The sequence below is a fragment of the Dunckerocampus dactyliophorus genome, chromosome 13, assembly GCF_027744805.1.
Source record: "Dunckerocampus dactyliophorus isolate RoL2022-P2 chromosome 13, RoL_Ddac_1.1, whole genome shotgun sequence".
In the NCBI taxonomy this organism is placed as follows: Eukaryota; Metazoa; Chordata; class Actinopteri; order Syngnathiformes; family Syngnathidae; genus Dunckerocampus; species Dunckerocampus dactyliophorus.
Genome location: NC_072831.1, coordinates 12,914,715 through 12,921,113, shown reverse-complemented (window position 1 = coordinate 12,921,113; position 6,399 = coordinate 12,914,715).

The window sequence follows — 6,399 nt, the reverse complement described above, 5'->3', positions numbered from 1 at the left end:
AAAGCATGACTGGACAAAAAAACTTTTTTCTTTAACCGTGTCACAAAACTATTTGTCCCACAAATAGACGCTATACGATATTATTGTCAACATTTTTGACACCAATTAAACCACTTATATGCTAATATATAATAATTTGATAATAATAAATACTAATATATCATAATAATGCAATTTTTCCTTTAATATGTCATCTTTCACTCTGCAAAGTGGCAGAGTTGTATTTTGCGACATGTACTTTCTTACAGGCAATTCGTACTTTACGTCAGGGCTGTCCAGTTGTCCTTTGATATTTAGAATTTAAAAAATATATAATAAATAAATATACACCGCTTATGATCTGTTTTGTGGTTGACTATTGCCTTTTATTAGTAAAAAAAATATTGAAAGACAAGTTATATGTAGTTTTCTGGTCACGAGGCGACAATAATGTTACATTGATGAGACCCGCTGCAGGGACACAAGAGACGGCCGCCACTTTAAACAAAGCATGCTACAGAGGTAACTAGTCAGCCTCCGATTTATTTATTCTGAACTTACGAAAGGGTTTCAAAAGGAGTGGGGAAGAAGGACTTACGACTTCCACACGGAATGGGAGGGCCTGCCATTGCTGACCCCCTGCAGTGTTAATGTAATGTAATCTAAAGTAATGCCTCATCAACGTAACATTACTGACACCTAGTGACCAGAATGCTGCATATAACTTGTCTTTACTGTAAATAGTTTTTCACTAGGCTATACTAGGCTGTAGTCAACCAGGAAACAGCAATCCTTTATTAACGATACATAATAATTAGTATAGTAATTCATTCATTTATGAAAAAACTCAATAGAGTGAGGGATGTTCAAAATGAGATGTAGCAAGGGACGACAGTAAAATGATCAAATTTACACCTCCCGCCTCTAGCTGACTGACAGATTGATGGCAGAGCTTCATTTTAAGATGTGTAGTGAAGCCTTCTTTTATTTTTATTTTTACAAAGCTGTCCTCCCTGAAGTGGTGGCCATATACACACGGCTTATCTAGCTAGGGTTGGGTCAGAATCAGTACGATGTGTGTGTGTGTGTGTGTGTGTGTGTGTGTTTCTACAATCATGCCATGGGGACCAATGATGGCACAGGGACCATAAATCATAAGGTTAAAAGTCCTTGATGTGAATGCAGGAGCGATTCTAAAGGTAATTTTATAGCACTAGCCCATTTGCCGTGCATGTTCTCCAAATGTAAAAGGGCAAAAAGGCAGCGAAAGATGCGTATACAATTATTGACAACACAGCTGAAAAATGATACCGCCTCAGAAAATAGTCATGTCGGTCTGCGGGTGATGTTGAATGACGTCTCTGCTCGATTTTGCCTCTTGTCAAGCTTAATAATACATGTCACGCCGTGCATAATTCATCCCAAGTAACAGTATTAGGGGCCCCATTTGTCCCCCTCCCCCTTCCCCCCGAGCTCATTGTGTGAGTTGTTTGTTGTTATTGTCAAGAGAAAAATGGAGACCATCAGCAGGATGTCGTGACAATAACATCATTGCCCCCAGTGCGTGCGTTTTGTGCAGCGCACTCAATTATTTGGATGAACACGAGCAAATTAAACGGTCTCATTTACACATTCAGAGAGTTTTCCGTGAGTCAAAATATTAGAAACTCTACTGCGTAAGATAAATATCTCACGTATTAATAAATAAATAAAGCATACATATTGTTTTATTGTTAATGTGACGTACTGTTGTGTCAATCAATACTGAGCATTATTATCATTGTAAAGACTTTATATTTGTTGCTGGTGTGCCTCATGCATTGGACATACAGTCCTTTGTAATCACATAGATGCTGGACATCACAGTTGGATGAGTGGAACACTGGGGGCTTCAAGATGATAATACACATGTGACATGAATATTTAAATGAAATGCTCATTATATTGCATGGTGGTGCCTAAGAAGATTTAACCGGATCCATTTGAACCTGTCATTATCTCATTATTGCCTGTTTGTCTTCAGATGGAAGTGCCCTTTCTCATGAAGAGCCTCCCATACAGCGTGGAGCGAAATGTTCACGTTTGAATCATCTTGATTTTGTCACAAATGTCACCTTTCACGCAATTTTGGGCATTGTGGTGAACAGGACAGACCAAAAATCTGTTTTTATCTTCATGTGACACCACACTGTCTCCCAGCTGGCTTTGTCTCACCAAACATATAGCATCACCACGGTAACCCGCTGCATAACTGAAGCTGATATGACTCATTTTCTCATGCCTGCAGTGCTTATTTAGTGACCCTTGACTGATATTTACTGTGTTCTAACTTCCATTTCAACTCAAGTTATAGTTTCAGTAGGTTCGGAGGCAGGTTTGGAGAACGTGTCCAATGCGTGCTCTCTGAGTGCGCCAACCCACGATCAGTGTGGCTAAAAATATACACAAAAGGGCAGCAAAAGTTCAAGTTAAATGTTACGTTAAGTGTAAAGTGTCTGCATGAACAACTCCCTCCTACTACTTGTGTGTGTGTGTAGTACAGTGGATGAGTATAAGGGATGATAGTTTCTTAAAATAGGTTGACAAAATGACACCTAAGGTAGCCATGGTTACCAAGTAGGTAGAAGAAGAGCCTGCAGAGAAAACCCGTGGTTTACTTTATGTGTGTGTATGTATGTGCAGCTAACGCATTAAAGATGTCCTCATTGTACTCATGCATGTTCTATAGAGGCATGGACTAAGAGTGCATTTAATACATTATAAACAAGGAACTTCATGTCACAGCAGAGTTTACTCATGTTTAAATTATGGTACAGTTCTGTGTGAAGCGAGTGGGTATGACACAGGAAATGGCAATCACACAGTTGTGTAGGCAAGCGACACATTTCTATTTCACACCTCCAGACCGTCTGATAAGACTAATAAGTGCTGCATCTCTTTACACTCCATTAACTCCATCTACTTAACAGATATTCTCAGTAGTGGAAACCCATTAAGACAATGCAGCACAATTAAAACAGAGCAAGTTTCCTAACTTGGCAGCGAAGGGGAAAATATCACTTGCTGGTAATAATAAAGTGTTTTGACAGGCCTAATCAACTTGGGATTTTTTAAAGTGGTATTTAGAATTTACCGTTTTTCTACTCATTAGTATTTTTAATTTTTTATTTTCTGAAAACAGTTGACCCTCGCCACATCGCGGTTTGAATTTTGCGGCTCCACTCTATCAGGGTTTTTGAAAAGTATATATTATGAGTAAATCATTCTCCTTTGTGGTTGAACACAGCCTATTTAATAAATATGCATATTCAAGCAATATGCATATTTAAATATGGTTCATTTGCTAATATTTTAGTCACCAAACGTGCTTCACGATACATAAGGTTTATCATGTGGTTCCAGTGCGGTGCGTTGAGGTTCATGGCTGGTGAGGCACTGACCCCCTAGGACTTTTATTAATGTCAACACTGACTGCTCACTAAGAAGCTAACAAGAAAAAGAAGAGAATAATTCACTTTGGTTTAAAACAAGTTTTTAAATACTTCTTTGTTCCATTTGTAATTATTTTTATTAACTAAAAAAAATGTGTTCTTACCTTTTATCTGTATGTGAAGTACATGCAGCCTTTCCTTCTCTAGAAAAAGTTCAGATACTTTGTTGTAAAAGTCTGATCACCTCCTTGTGAGCTTGAATATATCATCCTCCAGTTTGTCAATTTCATGCATTCATTCAGCAGACCATACAAATATGTTGCATCAGCTGGTGTTGCTGCTGTCAAAAAAAATGCTTTATGGAAGGAGGGCAGTGACATGCACCTCCTACCTCACACACGCCCCCGCCGCTTCAGGATGAAGCCAGTCATGAAAAGTCTCTAGACACCACTATGGAGACGGCATGACATCAAGCTCCGGGTCTACAACGCCGCCATCTTGCCAGTGCTCCTTTGTGGGGCAGAGACCCGGCCACTTTGCAGGACCTCAGCTTCCAGGATTCATAGCTTCGAGTCCCGCACCCGTGAACCATTGAGGGTGTGTAGTGGTACGACTACGTCTTCATTGAGGAGCTTCCCCTTCCCTTCCTCTGTGTCATTGCCCGGTGCCGTGTTCACTGGCTAGGAAACATCCCCCGCTGTCCCACTGACCACCCGCCACTCGAGTCGTTACAGTATGGTGTTTGATCCGCCAACAGCGGGCTGGAAAAGTCCTTGTTGGCAACCACATACCAGCTGGCCCAACCTAGTCAACCAAGACCTCCTCCGTGGAGGAGGCCCCGCTTGCTGCCAAAACCGTGCAAGCTGGAGACGTCTGGTGACCCTGGTGGGCTCAACGCTGTGCTGGCATGAGTCTTAAGCAAGCAAGATAAGCAATAATAATGATGTCACACTTACATTAAAGTTATGGTGTATAATAAATGTTTCTGGAACATGATATTAACAAAGAGAAACTGGCAGGCGCCATGATCCAACTCAGTGCACTCAGATGGTAGGCAAGGCTTGCGCACTAAGCCGAGAAGAGATTGTATTTCATAAGGAATTGAGCAAATTCAGTGATTTTTACTTAACAAAATGTTAAAAAAAAGAAAGAAAGAAAGAAAATACATTTATAATACAGCTCAATGGACCAATGTTAGTATTAATTTTATAGTATCATCACCCGTCAATGACAAGCGGTGACATAAATCACAGAAATTTTTTAACACAGACTTCTCAAATGTCTTATTTATTGCGGCTCCAGACTATTTTTATGGAGTTAAAATCATGCCAAACCTTACAAACACACAAAACATGGTTTACTCACACCTAACAATTGACGAACTCAGTGCTGGGAGGCGTTTCATGCCCAATTCAGGCCAGGGATCGGCAACCTTACCATCAAAAGAGCCATCTCGCCTCCTCTTCTAGTAAGTAACAACATATGGAGTTAAAATCATGCCAAAACTTCACAAACACACAAATACATCCTGCTTCAGAAACAAATACAGCATGTTTTACACATACAAAGGAACATATTTCTTCAAATATCCTTCAAAAATCCTTCAAGTATACAAAAAAAATATACTTCAAGAACAAAAAACAATTGTACAACTATGAAAAACTGTCACGTGACTATTGTCATAATCTTACCTCCGTCACGTGACTTTTGTCACTAATCTTTCGCCTTGCAGTTCCACGCACAAACCACTCTGTTTTACACACAAAAGCCAGTGAACTTTCTGAGAAATGGCCCGTAATCGTGACAATTTTAACTCTATTAAAGGTCATACACGTTTGTTGATCGTTGGGCATGAGTAAAATGTGTTTTGTGTATTTGTGAGGTTTTGGCATGATTTTAACTCCCTATATTGTCATTTACTAGAAGAGGAGGCAAAATGGCTCCTTTGATGGTAAGGTTGCCGATCCCTGGCCTGAATTGGGCATGAAATGCCTCCCAGTACCGTCATACTGTACCTGGTAGTGGGAGTTCCCTCCGCTGTCCGCCAGCAGATACTGCATCTAGCTATTTAGCAGAGCCATTACATTATTTTTTTTTTGGCAAAGACCGACGCACCAATTGAGAATCAATGCTTTTGTACTTTCATCCACTTTGCATTGAAATACATGAGAAAATACAAAGGATGCAATACATTGTCTGCAGACATGCATGTCTATTTTGTATCTTGTATTGCTGTTCTCTATTGTTACAAAGAACAAAGACCTTCTGACTCAAAAATATCGCTGAATTCCCCAAAATGGAAATATCTGAAATTTTGTCTGAAAAATGCATGAGAATGCTGCTTGACATCAGAGCTCCTCTCGGTTAATTTGGGTCAAGTCCCACTAAATTTTCTCAAGAAAAGGCTTCACTGTCTCATTCAGTGATAATGTGTTTTCGTTTTATCTGTCTCATGAAGGTGGCGGAGAGGACGTTAACAGCGTCCGTCCAAGGACGCCTGAAGGGTAGGGGCGTCATTAAATAACATATCACATTCAACTCTTCACCCATCTGGTCAGGTGCTTACAGATGGTGGATATTTGTGTGTTATGTGCTTAATTTCCCTCCAATTAACCCAAATCTACGCTCACCCATTACACTAACGACTCCAGAGCTTGTCAAGGTGATCCTTGTTAAATATGGAAATGATGTTCAACTCGCCCTTAAATTCTATTTGTTTTTCATTATTTGCCTGTTGCAGTTTGCAAAGAAAAGTAAGGAATTCCACATTGCTTTTTTATGCTATAACTGTACAGCGTCTCCTGTGCACTTTTTTCCTGACCTTTCTGAGGGAACTGACGCCTCAAGAGTGATGATGGGACCTCTTGTGCCCTTTTTACAGCATGTATCAACAGCACCTTGCAAAGAGTGATATCTATGCTTAGGACCAGCACCTTCGTCTTTGTATCCTCGGGCGCTTCAGCCTGAGAGCTATTCAGATTGTACGTTC